The following is a 15,383-nucleotide window of genomic DNA, read 5'->3' on the forward strand; positions in this document are numbered from 1 at the left end:
CAAAAAAAGACAAACCACATAAGATCACCCCTGTAATCCTAATCCTAGCTACTCAGGAGGCAGAGATCTGAGGATCATAGTTCAAAGTTAGGCCAGGAATTAAAGTCCATGAGACTCTTATATCCAATTAATTACTAGCAAACCAAAAGTGGTGCTGTGACTCAAGGGATAGGATGGTAGCCTTGAGCTGAAGAGCTCAGGAACAGCGCCCAGGCCCAGAGTTCAAGCAACATGACTGACAAACAAACAAACAAAAAAGAACAGAAGAAAAGAAAAAATAAACCACATAAACAGGGGCTAAGGATGAGGCTACATACGAAGGAATGCCAAGGATAGCTGACCTTCACCAGAGCCAAGGACAGAGGCTCAGAACACATTCTCCCTCAGACCCTCAGAAGAAATCTACCTTCCTTCCATCTTGTTAGACATTTTTCTGCATTAGAATGATAAGAGAATAAACTCTGGTTCTAAGTTACTCAGCTTGTAGTTTATTATTTCAATAGGCCTAGGAAACTAATATAGCCTTCATGTGATTGTTACATTTCTATTATTTATGCTAGGGTAGAGCCTAGATCTCTGAGTCTGAGATGCCAGGAGATAAATGGGAAACTTTATCAGTACCATATGTGCTTCAGACCAAACCTGTATTTTGTTGAAGATATGCCACTTGCTTTTCAAGTGCATACAGAAGACCTTGGAGTCTCCCCCATGGTGTGTCTGGTGTCTGTCACTGTAAAGCAAAACACATTTAGAGATGTGAAAATTTGACTGTGTCCCCTTCAACTGCTCACCATTCTTTGAATCATTCAATGAATATTTATCTTCTGCCCACAGGGACAAGAAACTGACAGACATGTTGAGAACTTAAAAAGTAGCTGGTCTTATCTTCCCTTGTCTTTTCACCAACATTTAGATTCACAGCATCCATGTCACAATCTATAGTTGATTGATTTTGAAGTTGTGTGCTTCTCTCTGAGCTTCACTTATACAAGTATATGACTAGATAAGAACTAGAAAAATTTCACTCAGCACCTTTACCTAGAAGGATATCTTGGTTATAGTTCTGCTGAAGCATAGCTTTTCACATTGTATGATGCACAGTACGTCAACAGTAATGGAATGATAATGAATGAGAATGCTGAGAACTCCTATTGAAATAATCTACAAGACTGCACTTGGATTTTAGTGGAATCATGTTCTAGGATCCATCAAAAAGTCTCTGCTGAACCCATGGGGCATAGTAGTACTAAACAGGCATAGTAGCCACTGTGTACTTTAGGTTTATTGGAAAGAAATTAAGCCTCGATTATACCTGAAAAAGAAAAATGAAAAACATAAAATGTAACTGGGATAACACAATGTATGATCCTATGACTCTTGGAGAATAGCTTAAGAAACTTAGCAAGCATCTTTCCATCTCTAATGATAATGCATTGAATTTTGTGTTCTAAAGAAGAAAAGTCAGGATTTTATTTCTCAAATGATTCCTCTCCTCTTTATATATAGGAATTTGGTTTGCTTTAGGGTCTACATTCGAGATCTCTTTACTATCCAAGTGAGTCACATGTTAGAACAGCAATAGCATCTCCAAATGCTTGATCATGCTAGACCAACTAGCACGTCCTCATTTCTCAGAACTCATCGTGTAGGTTTAAAGTGAAAAGGAACTTCCTAGAATTCTCTTATTCAAGTTGCTTGTAAAGATAATAAGTCAAAGAGTTTTAGTATCTGGACATTTGAAAAACTGCTACTAATGTAAAAACAAACAAAAAAACAATCTCTATGGACTAGTCCATCCCTCTACTGGACAATTATGTGTTGGTTTTTATGTAGTTAATGAGTTTGAGATATCATTACTTTAACCTGTCGGTTTAAGGATTAAACTCCTTTGGCTACAAGAAACCTATAATAACTGTTTACCAATACCCATGGAAATTATAAATGGCTAGCCAAACCACAAGCCACATCTGTGGAAACAGAGCATAGTGTCTGAGGAGTAGGGAACTTACCAAGAGGATATACAGTGGAGAAAAAGTTCCTCTAATTAGGACTAACAAGGTTGGGCTCATATGCTGATTAGTAATAGTAAATATTAGAGCCCACCTCAAGATCCTGATCCCTTTTAATTCAGGCATCCCATTCTTATGCATCTATGTATAATACTAGAGTTTCTAACACTACATTTGATAATAAGTACAGTATTTTTTTTTGCCAGTCCTGGGCTTGTACTCAGGGCCTGAGCATTGCTCTTATGTTTTCTCAAGTCTAGATCTCTACCACTTGAGCCTCAGCACCACTTCCAGCTTTTTTTCTAGGTATGTGGTACCAAGGAATTGAACCCAGGTCTTTGTGCATGCTAGGCCAGCACTCTACCACTAGGCCAAACTCCCATCCCCTGGTGTACAAGTATTTTAATAAAGTCTGATCAAACATGGATATGTCCAAAGGTGATGAGTTCTCACGATGCCTGGCTAGAAGAGAGGCTCAGTGCCAGCTACTGTGATTCTGACTCTTCCAGTTTGCAGTTTAGTAGAGGACTGCTTTTATATAAAATGAAATTATCGAGGCTGACATGACCATGCCAGAGCTCCGTATAATTACCTTAGTGTAAGGCCTCCCTCAAGGAGAAAGGGACATCTAAGGCTATTTCAAAGAAGCTGTACCTTATATAAGGACACACTATATGCTACCCTGTGGCCCCAGAATTGGGACAATAAACTTCTTCCGGTGCCTCACAATCTCTTTCCCATCTATCACCAGGAATTTTATTTTGTTCAGCTTAGATTAATAAGAGGAACTCCTTGGACTCCTTAGACACATGAAAAATCTCATGCTTTCCTCCTAGGATATGGACATCTATTTCCCCCTTCAGTTTTCCTCTTCAAGAAACCATTCAAGGCCGGGAGTTTGGCCTAGTGGTTAAAGTGCTTGCCTAGCATGCATGAAGACCCGGGTTTGATTCCTCGGTACCACATACATAGAAAAAAGCCAGAAGTGGTGCTGAGGCTCAAGTGGTAGAGCTCTAGCCTTGAGAAAGTCCAAGGACAGTGCTCAGGCCCTGAACTCAAGCCCAGGACTGGCAAAAAAAAAAAGAAACCATTCAAGAACCTTCAGCCAGTGGCAACCCCTCTGAGCTGAAATAGTTTACAAATGAGCACCACCTAGGTTTCCCACACATCTTAGAACTTACTGACATCTATTTGGTGGCTGTTTCTCTGAGAGCATCTGAGTGGAAGTCTTTGCTTTATAACTAAGTTACATGTCACCAGAATGTTGATTTCCATCCTGGAATACGTACAGAGAACTTTGCCTTGCTGTTCAGAGACAAAGAACAGACTTTCCATCCCCAGCCAACTTCAGAGACAAAGGCAGGAGCACCACGCCAAGCACTCAAGTTTGGAATTGGAAAGTAGTGATCATGATTGAACTCTCAGAGACCTCTGAGTTTTCCCTGTTGAAGACCCTGAACATAAATCTGGGATTGAGAAGCTTCCACTTCAGAGCCTGAAGCCTTATACTGTCTCTGAGCCACCATAGCCAGCAGACTAGGTCTTTAACTACTCAGAGCAAATTCTGGAGGAAGAAAAGGTAGTCCCTGAAATCTCCATTGAAGGCTTAGTTGCCTTTGGCTTCTTTCTCTGACTTTTAATTTTTTTCAGGGTAGTTTAGTCCTTAAAAGAAGTTGGAATGAGCCAATACATTAATCCATGACATTCTGGTGAAATTACATTTTTAATGAGAAGCTCAGGGAGAGATTTATGCTAATGTCCAGTGAATTCATCATAGTGGTAGCATTTTAGAGTAATATGCAGATTCCTCTGAGAAGAGGGAATCTTGGGGCTCTCAAATAATAATACACAGGGAAGCTTGTCAGCAGGTAGATTGTATATGGAGCAAGTTGGTTACTGATGCCATTGTGCCCAAGGAATTTTTGAGTGCAGAAAACATGTGTTGGGCAACCCATTCCCCAGCTTTCTCTCTCTCCCAACAGAGAAGAGACATGCAAGCTGCTCTGGGTCCTTAGACAATCCTTTCTGGAAATGCTGTCCTTTAGCATGCCAGGTCTAAACCACCTTTCCCATTTGGGGTCTCACAAGTATTGTGTCTCCATTTTCCTCTCAAGAAGCCCAGGAGGGGGGATAAGTGAGTGTAAGAGCCCCTGAAACTGTCATTGGCCCCAGAGCTGAGGGGAGATCTAGCCTGCATAGAGTAGCATTCTTCCCTCAGGAGTACAACCAGATGGGGTCAACGAAAGAAAAATCAACCTCAAAGCCTCCCACCTATATGCACCCCCTCCTATCCCCAAAGTGCTTCAGGCCAAAATTTAGGGAGAGCTCTTAAATTTGAGTTCTAATCTTTGGGTGTTGTCTATGCTTGCTCTCCTAAAGACCTCTGGCCTCAGGGTGGTAATTATACAGTGGGCTTTGAGGGTTTTGAGATGGGTAGGTTGATTTGGGCATAAACCAAAAAGAATGTACTCTTTCCTTTAAAAAGCCTGTTAAGGCTGGAGCCTGCAGTGATGAAAGAGGTCAGGAAAATGTCATGGGATTACCTACTCCTTACCCTAACATTTGTCCTCTCTGAAGCTTTGCACAAAGGAATCTGTGCTATCTATTAAATAGAAAGGGCATGGTTGTTTAGGGACTCAAAAACCAGTAGGGGATTTATCCCAATAACTTAGAACTCAAGGATTTCCAGGATCCAGCCTTTATTGTCAGCTGTAATCTCTGTGAGCCATCTCTGCACACACCCTCCCCCTGTTTCCCAGGTGTACCCTCACCGTCTTTGGTTCCTAATGATCCCTTGTCCCAACTGCAACCATTGAATCTTTCTCTCCTCTAGTCTTGTTCTCTGTCCTCTGCATATATCACACACTCGAAAGACCTGTCACCTCCCTCCCCATCTCACTATAGATTGCCTACTTTATGATATGCCCTTCCCAAAGGCAAGGTTTCTGGGTTTTTTTACACCATTCCTAGAAAGCTAGTCATTTATTCACCTAAAGGGTTCCAGTTGAGAAGAAACTCAGAATATCTGATCTTTGTCATCCTTTCTGGAAGAAGATAGGGCAGGAATCTGTTGATATGCTCCTGTCTGTATCCCCAGTTCACATACAGAGCCTTTCATGACAAGGTGGCCTGTAGACATCTGAAATCCTTTGTTGGAAAAATTGTCCTTTAGCATGTGCTGCCTAAGCCACCAATCTCAGCTGTGGGCACACAGCATTCATCCCTCTTCATTTTACCTCTCAAGGAGCCGCTCTGATAGCTTCTCACTGAGACCACTCATGAGTATCTCTTATGGTGGGTTATCTTCATTCCAATCCATACCAGTCTTGAAAGGGTCTAATTTTACTCAATTCTGGTATTTTTAACTGAGCCAGAATCAGGCCTGCTTGATCCCAGTTCTATATTACAGTAGCTTCTTCTTGTCAAGTTTTAAGTTTGCATTCTGTCCTTCAAACCAGAGATTATCAGGTCTTTTACTTATTTTTCATTTATTATACTTTTTGGATCTGTATCATTTCTGCAGCTCTCCCCTGAGCATCTTCTGGGTTTCAATGTATTTCCTGAACAAGATTGCTCAAAACTGAGCATATCATACAGCTGTATGAAGCTGTGCTGGGGATGGCGGACCCCTGAGGGAGGCACTTTGAAAATCATTGTGACGATAGTGGTCACAATTGGATTCTAGTAATCATTGCTTCAAATGAGAGGAAAATGCATTTCAAAAAAGAATAAGAGCATTTTACCAAACCAACAATTGCAGCTTAAAAGAAACCAAATATGAAGGAAGTGGACTCTTCTACATCATTGCAGGTACTGAGTCTTACTTTCCCAGTTTCCCTTCGTAGCCTTCTGATGGTAAATAGCTGTAGACTGAGTGAGTTCTATAAAGACACCCATGTAAATGATTAGCCATTTTTTTTAATGTTACCAACCAGAGAAATAACTAGAGCAAGTAGGAGAATGAAGGGTGTCAAAATACAGCCTTACACCTACACTGGATAACCCCTGCTAATCCTTGTTAGGGAAGAGCTGAGTCAACCAAGGAGTCTCAACAGTTCTAGAGACATCCTCACATCCCAGGACCACATCTCTGTACTTCTCCACCCCCAACACTGCTCCCAGTGCCTCTGCATCTCTGGGGCTCTTTTAATAAAACAAAGGAACAGACTGGAGCTCTTACCAGTTAAGGGAAGTTCTACTGGCCAGGTGGAATGACACATGCCTGTGGTCCCAACAACACAGAGGCTGATACTGGAAGACAGCAAGTTCAAAGTCAGGCTAGATTCATAGCAAGACCTTGTCTCAGAAGAGAGAAGAGGAAGACTAAGAGAGGAAGAGAGTGATAGTGAGAGAGGCCTCCAAGAACTTTCCTTCCCCATTCCTCACATATCCCAGACTGTGTAACATGTGTTTAGTACTCTAGTGGCAGGATCCTTGTTTGATTCTGCAGGCTTTCCAAGCAGCTATGTGATCTTAAGAAAGGAATTTTTTTCCAGGACCTTAGTTTGCTTCTTACCCCAAACCCATGAAGCCAAACTAATGGAAGAAGAAGCTACCACTAATGAAAGAGGAAGGCCTAGTTTCCATTCTCATAGAAGCTTATAAATGATAGGATTTTCTTAACCCATCTAGCCCACACTCATCTCTTGCTTCTTTTCACTCATGACATATTACGTTGCTATACCATTTATTTGATGTTACTGCTTTGTACTCTTTGTTTGTTTGTTTTGCCAGTTCTGGGACTTGACCTGGGCGCTGTCTTTGAGCTTTTTCAAGGCTAGTGCTCTACTACTTGAGCTACAGCACCACTTCCAGGTTTGTTCTGTGTAGGTGATGCCAAGGACTCAAACCCAGGGCTCTGAGCATGCTTGGCAAGCTATCTACCACTAGGCAACACATCTGGCCCTCTGTTTATTTTTATCTTCATAAATAAAAGGGACCATCAGCTATTGAAGAAATCTCACCCATGTCCCCTAGAAAATAAAAAAGGTCTTGCCTGAAGGTGTAGAGCTGTTTAGGTGGCAGGCATGTTTATTGTCCTCATCTACACTCTGAGCTTCTCACAGGCTTGAGAGACCAGGCCAGCCCAGCCCAGCCTTCTCTGCTGGTGGTCTACCCAGCGGCTCTTTTTAAAATAAATATATTCCAGGACATATTAACATCAATCTAGGTGAGAGGGTAGGTTTATAATTGAAGGTTTCTTAGCAACTTGGGCTAGAATTGGCTCTGGGCCATTTAGTGTGGCCATGAGAGAATTTTGATTATGAAGACCCCAACTGTCATCTCTATATTCTTTGGATTGGTTCACCTCATATCTCCTATTAAACAGAAGGTGTCATTTTTGTCAAACGGTACCAGGCTTTATGATAAGGAAGATAAAGCACACATGCTCAAGGTCCTACTGATTACCTGGAGTCTGCCCAGACAGGATGCCCAAGCCTTAATCCCAGAAACCTGCCTCATCAGACCCACTGAGAGCCCAAACCTGTGCAGTAAGAAAGCATGCCTGGAATTGTATTATGAATGTTTTTGTCCTCACCAAAACTGATGAACTCCATCCCTAATGCACAACATGCCGACTTGTGGCCTCTAGAAGGTAACTGAGTCATAGAGTCTCCTCTTGCATGAATGGAATCTGGTGCCCTTATCATAGCGCTGGATGGAAGGAGTTTAGCCCTCTCACCCTTCCACGTCTTTCTTCAGGATGACGTGAATGTATATATCACCTTAAAATACAGACACCTGACCTCATCCAATAATGAAACCTGCTGATGCCTTTACCTTGGCGTTTTCAGCCTCCAGAGTCAAAAGAAATGAATACTTCTTATCAGTCATCCAGGTTCTGGTATTTTTGTTTTTGTAGTGGCATAAAGACATCTGGATCTAAGGTGATCTCTTGGCCAATTTAACATATGAACTTTTAGGAAAATGGATGACATATTCAATTATACTCCTAATATATTTCATCTGTTTGTTGCATTATTCTAGTGTTGTTTATTACAAAATAATCCTATATCATTATTCCACTATCAGAATTCAGAATGTTTTTGTTCTTCCTCCAAGTGTATTTTTCTACTCTATTGTCTCATTCACTGCAATGGTCAACTGTGACCATTTCCAAGTTGCCCAGAGCCTAGCTTTGTTCCCCAATAGACTGATAGATGACATTCATTCAAATCACACATATTGATGTCTCTCAAAGTTTTCTTCCAAACCATAAACTCTCCTAATAATAAGAGCTTCCACTCATCTTATAGAATTGTATTGGCAACACAATTTCTTTCATTTTTGCTTTTTTTATTTAACAGTTTGCAAAATCAAGATTTGAAATTGCAAGGATCTATTTGAGGAATAATTACTAAATCTGTGTCAAGTCTCTATGCCTCTTTCTGAAAATTCATTTCCATTAGCTTCTCTCTACAGAAATATAAAACAAGCAGTGACTGAATAATTCAGGGTAATAAATATTCCCTAAGTAGTATTTTTTTTTCCAGTTCTGGAATTGAGCTCAGAGCTTGAGCACTGTCCTTGGACTTTCTCAAGGCTGGAGCTCTACCACTTGAGCCTCAGCACCACTTCCGGCATTTTTTCTATTTAAGTGGTACCAAGAAATCAAACCAGGGTCTTCATGCATGCTAGGCAAGCACTCTATCACTAGGCCAAACACCCCGCCCTTAAACAGTATTTTGTTGATTTTTTAAAGGAAGTTAGAATAATTTAGAATATGAGAAACTCTATGAGTTCTTTTTTTTTTTGCCAGTCCTGGGCTTGAGCTCAGGGCCTGAGCACTGTCCTTGGACTTTCTCAAGGCTAGAGCTCTACCACTTGAGCCTCAGCACCACTTCTGGCTTTTTTCAATGTATGTGGTACTGAGGAATCGAACCTGGGTCTTCATGCATGCTAGGCAAGCACTTTTAACCACTAGGCCAAACTCCCGGCCCCTCTATGAGTTCTTAAATAACATCTGTATTTGTATCTGTACCTATTTTTTCATCTATGTCTCCCTCTCTTCTAGGAAATATGAGGAGAAAAACCCTTGCCTTATAAATAGAGTAGTTTCAGTTTATACTTTTTTTCTGAAGCAACTGTTGTGTTTTCTTTCAGTCTCTAAAGTGTCTTCATTTGGGCAATGTGATCGCACAACCACTCATAGCAAGGTGTCTGTATACATAAATCTTCTCACTTGGTGACTTTCTCTGAGTGCTCAACCCATTGGCATTCACCAATCTCCCTGAGAGACTAATACCTATACAGCAGCCAGATGAGATTCAAAGGCACAGTCATTAAAAAGTAAAGCAATATATCTAATTATCTAAAGTGGTACTTAAATGTCTACAATTCTGGGGATTTGGCTACAAGTCAATACAGCATCTGTTTCAAAAGAAACATTAGTTTTTTAAGACATCATCATTAAAAAATACTCAAAGTATGAGAATTATTAGTTGAGTTTGATCTGAGAACAGGGCATTTCACTTGCTATTAGTTTAAATGAAATTTAATATCCCTATTTTCAAGGAAATTGTTTTTTATTACTTATTTTGTGGCTGAACCATTCAGACTTCTATGATGTCTCCTTTAAGGCAGAATTCATGTCCAGAGCTGCTCTTGCAGTGAACACTTTGTATGGAAGGAGAGACAAGTAAGCAGGAGGCTGTCACAGAGGCTTCTGGCTGATAAGACCCAGCTCAGAATTCAACCCCTGGATGAGCCATCACTTTGCTTTCCTTGGGCAGGGCAAGCTCTCTGTACAATGCTGACCATTACCCAAGGAGAGTATGAATACTTGCATATACCCCCAACCTCCCAGACCCTCTCACTCTACTCCTATTTCTACTCCTTATTCTTCACTCTCAGAAAATCTCTCAGGGCATTAATCCCTCCTTGTTTATGATGCAAGGGAAGAGCAAAGAAACAGAAGCATACAAAAATTCCTTCTTAAACCCTACCCCTTCAATATTTCTCCACTCTTGATTCTGTGAGGTGACTGAACAAGTGTGATTCAATCAGCCCAGGTCAGTGCCTTTAAAGATGAGGCACTGATCAGACTCAGTTTGGGATATGGTTTTAATTTAGAGGGTCATTAAATAAAGTGCTTGTCTTTACATGACCTGCTGCATTTTTATATTAAACATGGTCCAGCTGCTGATGGTACTTTGCAAGGTTAGAGCTGTCTTGGTGTGTCTGGCTGGGGGAATCTTGATAATGCAATAAAAAAAAATGGTCTCACTAAAGGAGCTATTTATTGAGCATCCCTGCTCCTAACTAGTTAGAGTCTCCTCTAACTAGCAGCATGGAGAATGTTCCTGTAAGAATATAAGGTCTCATAAGTCCCTATCCCCAAGGTCATACTTTTCTACACAGGGAGCCTCAGTCCAGCTCTCATCTGATTTTCCCACAGTGAACTGGTTCAGTCATAGAACAGCCAGAGGATAATTGTCCCTTGGAACAGCTAGGACCTTGAGGCACTGCCATGGCCACATGCTGACCTCCTTCTCGAGTGCTGAAGGCACACACCTAGAAAGAACATTGCCCACAACTGAACTCAGGAGTGTTCAGTCCAATTGCAATGATGTGATACTGAGAAAAGAACAAAGAAAATAATCTCAGGAATCTCTCCTACACTTTCTACATCTCCAAGAAACAAGGTCCTCCTCATCACTTCCCTTGTCATTCTTCCTGACAGGAGAAATGTCTTCCTCCCACCACCTTGACAGAGAGCATGATGGTAGAAACAATGAAGAATGATAGAAAAGAAGGCCACCTTTCAATCAGGGTGATACTTTCACCTCCTTTGATAATGCCTTCTGAGTTCCAGAGATTTAACTTCCAGAAGCAGCTGTAATGAGAGGGTATGAGGAGGAGTCCAACTTTCCAATGTCCCTGGCCTAGTACAGTTCTCTCTGGGTACCTTATTCTGCAATCAAATGAGTTATGGAACATCCTCAGTGAGAAACTCTATGAAGGATGCACACATGTGCTTGGGTATATAACTATATGGTTCAGTGGTAGTGAAAGGACCAGCAATGCTGTGCCCTACATTCTCCATGGTCAGAAGACTTCCCTTTGTATTGTATCCAATCCCTGTGGAATTGTGTTTCTCGGCTAACTCCAACTGCGTTAGTCAGAGTTTGTGCCACTGTGACAAATAACTGAAACAGTTTAGGGAAGAAAGATTTATTTTGTCTCATCCCATCTAGAAGGCTGTACTACAGTAGAGCAGCTTTCCTCATGGCAGCCAGGAAGCAGAGAGAAAGAAAATGCCTACACCAATCTTAATGCACATTTTTCCTTCCTCCCATCCTGTCTCATCCAGATGCCTAGTCTCAGGGAAAGTATCACCCACATTCAGGGTGTCTTCCTCCCTCCTAGGCTAATTCTCTCTGGAAACACCACAACCGAGGCACCCAGAGATGTGCTTTACTAAACTTCTAGGTTCCTCTCAATTCAATTTAGTTGACTAGATTAACTATCACACCCGCCATTGGATGCATTGTTCTTATGGCTACATGCTTACAGTGACCTGGCCAATATCTTGGTCTTCTAGAGGCCAGGTTGTGCTAATAGAGATGAAGTTGTGCTGTGGTGCCCTGAATGTCTCAACTCACCTGCTTACAGCCCACATGACTTCTCTCATCTCCTATGGCAAATCCAGAACAATAGAGTATTGCCACAGCGCACTGACTTGCTGGAAGGAAAGGCTCAGCACTAGACCTGTCAGTGCATAGTCTGGCTTCCCTGTCTGGTCCACAACTGTTCTGGGATAATGTAAATCCAGAGATCTTATGGTCTTTCTCATCTTCATCTTCTGTTCTGTCTACAGACCAAATAAAAGGAAATTTTTACCAGATTCTACTCTTGTGGAGGGAGGGGGGGCGCTTCGTGAGGGATGGGTGAGTGAGCCAGTCCTGAGGCTTGAACACAGGGCCTGGGTGCTATCCTTGAGCTTTTGTGCTCAAGGCCAGCCACTTGAGCCACAGCTCCACTCTGTTTTTTTCCCCCAGTAGTTAACTAGAGATGAATCTCACAGACTTTCCTTCACAGGCTATTGTGATGCTCAGATCTTACCTTCCTGAGTAGCCAGGATTACAGGTGTGACCTACCAGTGACATGATATGGTATTGCTTTTTATTTTTTTCAAAATTACTGGAATTTTATTTGCCTCAGGCTTATGACTTGTAACCAAAGACATTGTGCAAAGAAAGCAAAGATTAAGTACACTTTAGGGAGGAGACAATACACCTTGGGAATGCGAACTCGGGAGGTCAAGTGGACAAAGGAAGCCATTCAATACACTCTAAAGATTGCAATAGTCGATTGCGTTTTTAACAAAACTTTCAAAACCAAGAGCAAAAAGAAAAAAAAATTAAGCAATGTTTACAGTAGACATAAATCCTATACAATTCAAAAAGCATTTGTTTTTCAGATCATAGAGCATAAAATGAAAAAATGTATATATGCAGGTGAAATCTAACTACTGTACATTTATCACCTATTAAAGTTGCTTTTATGTATCACAGTGTAAAAAAAAACTGAACAAATAAAAATCTTGAAAAACCTTGCCTGATGAAAATTAAATAACCAGTGGCTTTTTTAATGGCTTCTCCCAGTTATCAGTACTACAAAAGACAAAAAAAATATCTTCTCATCAGAACAGGTGATAAAACCAGACACAATCTAACAGTTACCAAATTAGACCCACCCATAGAAATATACTTTCCACCCACATATTTTTTTCCATCAAAAGCTTTCCTTGGTTTTAATCTTTGATTCTTTAAGTCCCGTTTGGTCACGATATGTTACAAATATTTGCGTGTGTATTTTTTTTTTACACCAGGATATCATATGTTTGTCTGGCACGACCCTAAAGCTAATTTATAGATGAGAATGAGGACGTAGAAACAACCCAGTGCCCCAGTGACAAGTGAACTCACGGGGAAGAAAGGCGGGAAGAGGAAAGGGTTCAGTTTTAAGGTGGAAAAAAAAAAAAGGTCCAGGTGATCACTCGTTGTCAGTCCCACTTGCTTCTGACTGTTTGTTTTCATCCTGCTCTTCCTCACTGTCAGAGTCGTTCACCACAGGTTTGGCTTTTCCTCGATTTGGCCTTTTCTTGCCTTTTCCTTTGTCCCGGCCTTTCTCGTTTTTTTTATTAAGCTTAATTTTCACCTTAACAGATTTTGCCTCTGACTCGGACTCCTCCTCCTCCTCCTCCTCCTCCTCCTCCTCCTCCTCCTCCTCCTCCTCCTCCTCCTCCTCTTCCTCCTCCTCCTCCTCCTCCTCTTCTTCTTCTTCTTCTTCTTCTTCTGCTTCTTCTTCTGCTTCTGCTTCTGCTTCTGCTTCTGCTTCTGCTTCTTCTTCTTCTCCTTCTCCTCCTTCTCCTTCTCCTTCTTCTTCTTCTTCTTTTTCTTCTTTTCCTTCTCCTTCTTCTTCCTCTTCCTCATTGCTTTCATCCTCCCTCTCTTCCTCTTTGGCAATTTTCTGCCGGGCGCTCTTAAACACTGACTGTAAGACGATGGAATCTTCGTAGATCTGGGATCCCTCTAAGATGAATGTGTGTGCATCGTGACAGAGAAGCATAACATCTTTCTCCAGGTCACCTGGTACTTATGGTCACGAATCCTTTCCTTGATTTTTTTGAAATCCACTGGCTTCCTAATTTAGAGTTCATAGTATTCTGGTAACTCTTTTCCTGGAAGGTAACTGAATGAAGACTTCACTGAGCTGTCGTCCTGCACTGTTTCCTTCTATTTCCAGCTGAGAATTACCGGGCACCTTCTCCGCGTTACACCTGTCTTTGTGGTTTATCACAGTATCGATGACAGCGTTCATCCGTTTTGTCAGTTTGGGCGGATTTGGTGAGAGTTTCTCAGCTGGAGGGCGGCCTCGTCTCTTCTTAGCTCTTTCCACATCTTCCTTCACAGGATCTTTATCCACATTTCTTCGCCTTTTTCTTTTCTTAAGCCGTTCTTCCTCTTCCATTTCTTCCAAATTGCCGCCTTCGATGGCCCTGAGCCACTGCTTCTCGATGAGAGCATCACTGTAGTCCACGGCGCCGGCGAGAGCCCCTGCCGAATACTTTCTCTCCTCTTCTTCTTCACACGTGAGCCTTTCGACTTCGGCGTCCTCCTTAACGATCCAGGAAGGCAGCTCGTCTTCCTCCACGAGGCGCGGCTTGCGCTCGGGATTCCGAGCATCTTCTCTGCGTCCGTCCATGTCCATGCGCATAAGAAGGTCAAATTCTTCCTCTCGTCGAGCCATCGTTTGGTTCAGAGTCTCATCGTCTGGTACTGCATCTTCTTCCTCATTTTCCTCTTCATGCTCCAATATAGCCTGCAGGAATGCCCTCCGCTCGTGGCTTGAGGACTTCTGGTCAGACATGCCTGCCTGGATAACTTTCTGATGCACGTTCAGCTTGTATTTCGCAGCTGCAAGAATCTTCTCCTCCACTGTTCACCGTGCAGAGTCTCAGCACCCGGACCTCGTTCTGTTGACCAATGCTGGTATTGCTTTTTATTGATCAAATTACACCTTCTGGTTCACCAAACATGCAACTTTTTGGAATACTTTTTTAAGGAATTTTTTGAGTATCATTTTTCATTTTGCAAAGACTATAGTTTTTTCCTTGAGATTTTTCTTTTTTTTTTTTTCTGTGATCTAATGTGGAAATCTCACAATCATCCTCCGTTATCTAGTACATGGCAGTATTTGATGAAAATAAGAGTTTGAAGTGTCATTTGTTAAATCAGTTTTACTTTCCTATTTCCTTAAAATGAACGACATTCTTATTTTTATTTTCTTTGAGTAGCTGTACAAACGAGTTCCCATTTAACAAAGCAGTTTATGAATATAATGCATCTTGATCAATGTCTCCCTTTCAACCTTCTCACTCATCTCTTTCAACTTACCCCTTCCCTCACTTTTCTTAATTTTGTAGGATATATAATACAATCTCCTCTCCCCATTTCTTTTCATTTGTCCACCCCTTACTTATATTGAAAATAAGCTAAATCCACCCCAATTTGCAGAGCAATTTAAACTGATGCACAAGGTTGCCATCTAGTGGCTTTTACTAAAACTGCCACTTATATCTGTATGGTTTTCTCTAAGAATTTGAGTCCTTTTCATCATTAATTTAAAAGACTTCTGGTTTTATATTTTACATGCAATTTAATTCCCAATCCTGCTTCTCCACAGGCCAACTTGTAGATATTTCCTGGAAGTTTGAGGAATAGGTGTCTTAGTGGCTTAGTTCCAAGAACTCTTTTTTGATCCTTAAATTAAATTTTAGTCTAGAAATGAAACTCCCACCAACCCGAACATAGGAGCTGGAGTCTTTTTTCCCCTCAAACCTATAAGCTCTAAGTCCTAAATTTTTAA

General features: G+C 41.4%; 1 pseudogene; it reads right to left on the bottom strand.

The window, feature by feature from the left end:
* Window positions 1-13,655: 13,655 nt before the first annotated feature.
* On the bottom strand, window positions 13,656-14,384 carry LOC150056329 (SWI/SNF-related matrix-associated actin-dependent regulator of chromatin subfamily A member 2 pseudogene; annotated as a pseudogene).
* Window positions 14,385-15,383: the final 999 nt, after the last annotated feature.

This window comes from Megascapheus bottae, chromosome 12 (assembly GCF_031878675.1).
Source record: "Megascapheus bottae isolate mThoBot1 chromosome 12, mThoBot2.hap1, whole genome shotgun sequence".
Classification (NCBI taxonomy): Eukaryota; Metazoa; Chordata; class Mammalia; order Rodentia; family Geomyidae; genus Megascapheus; species Megascapheus bottae.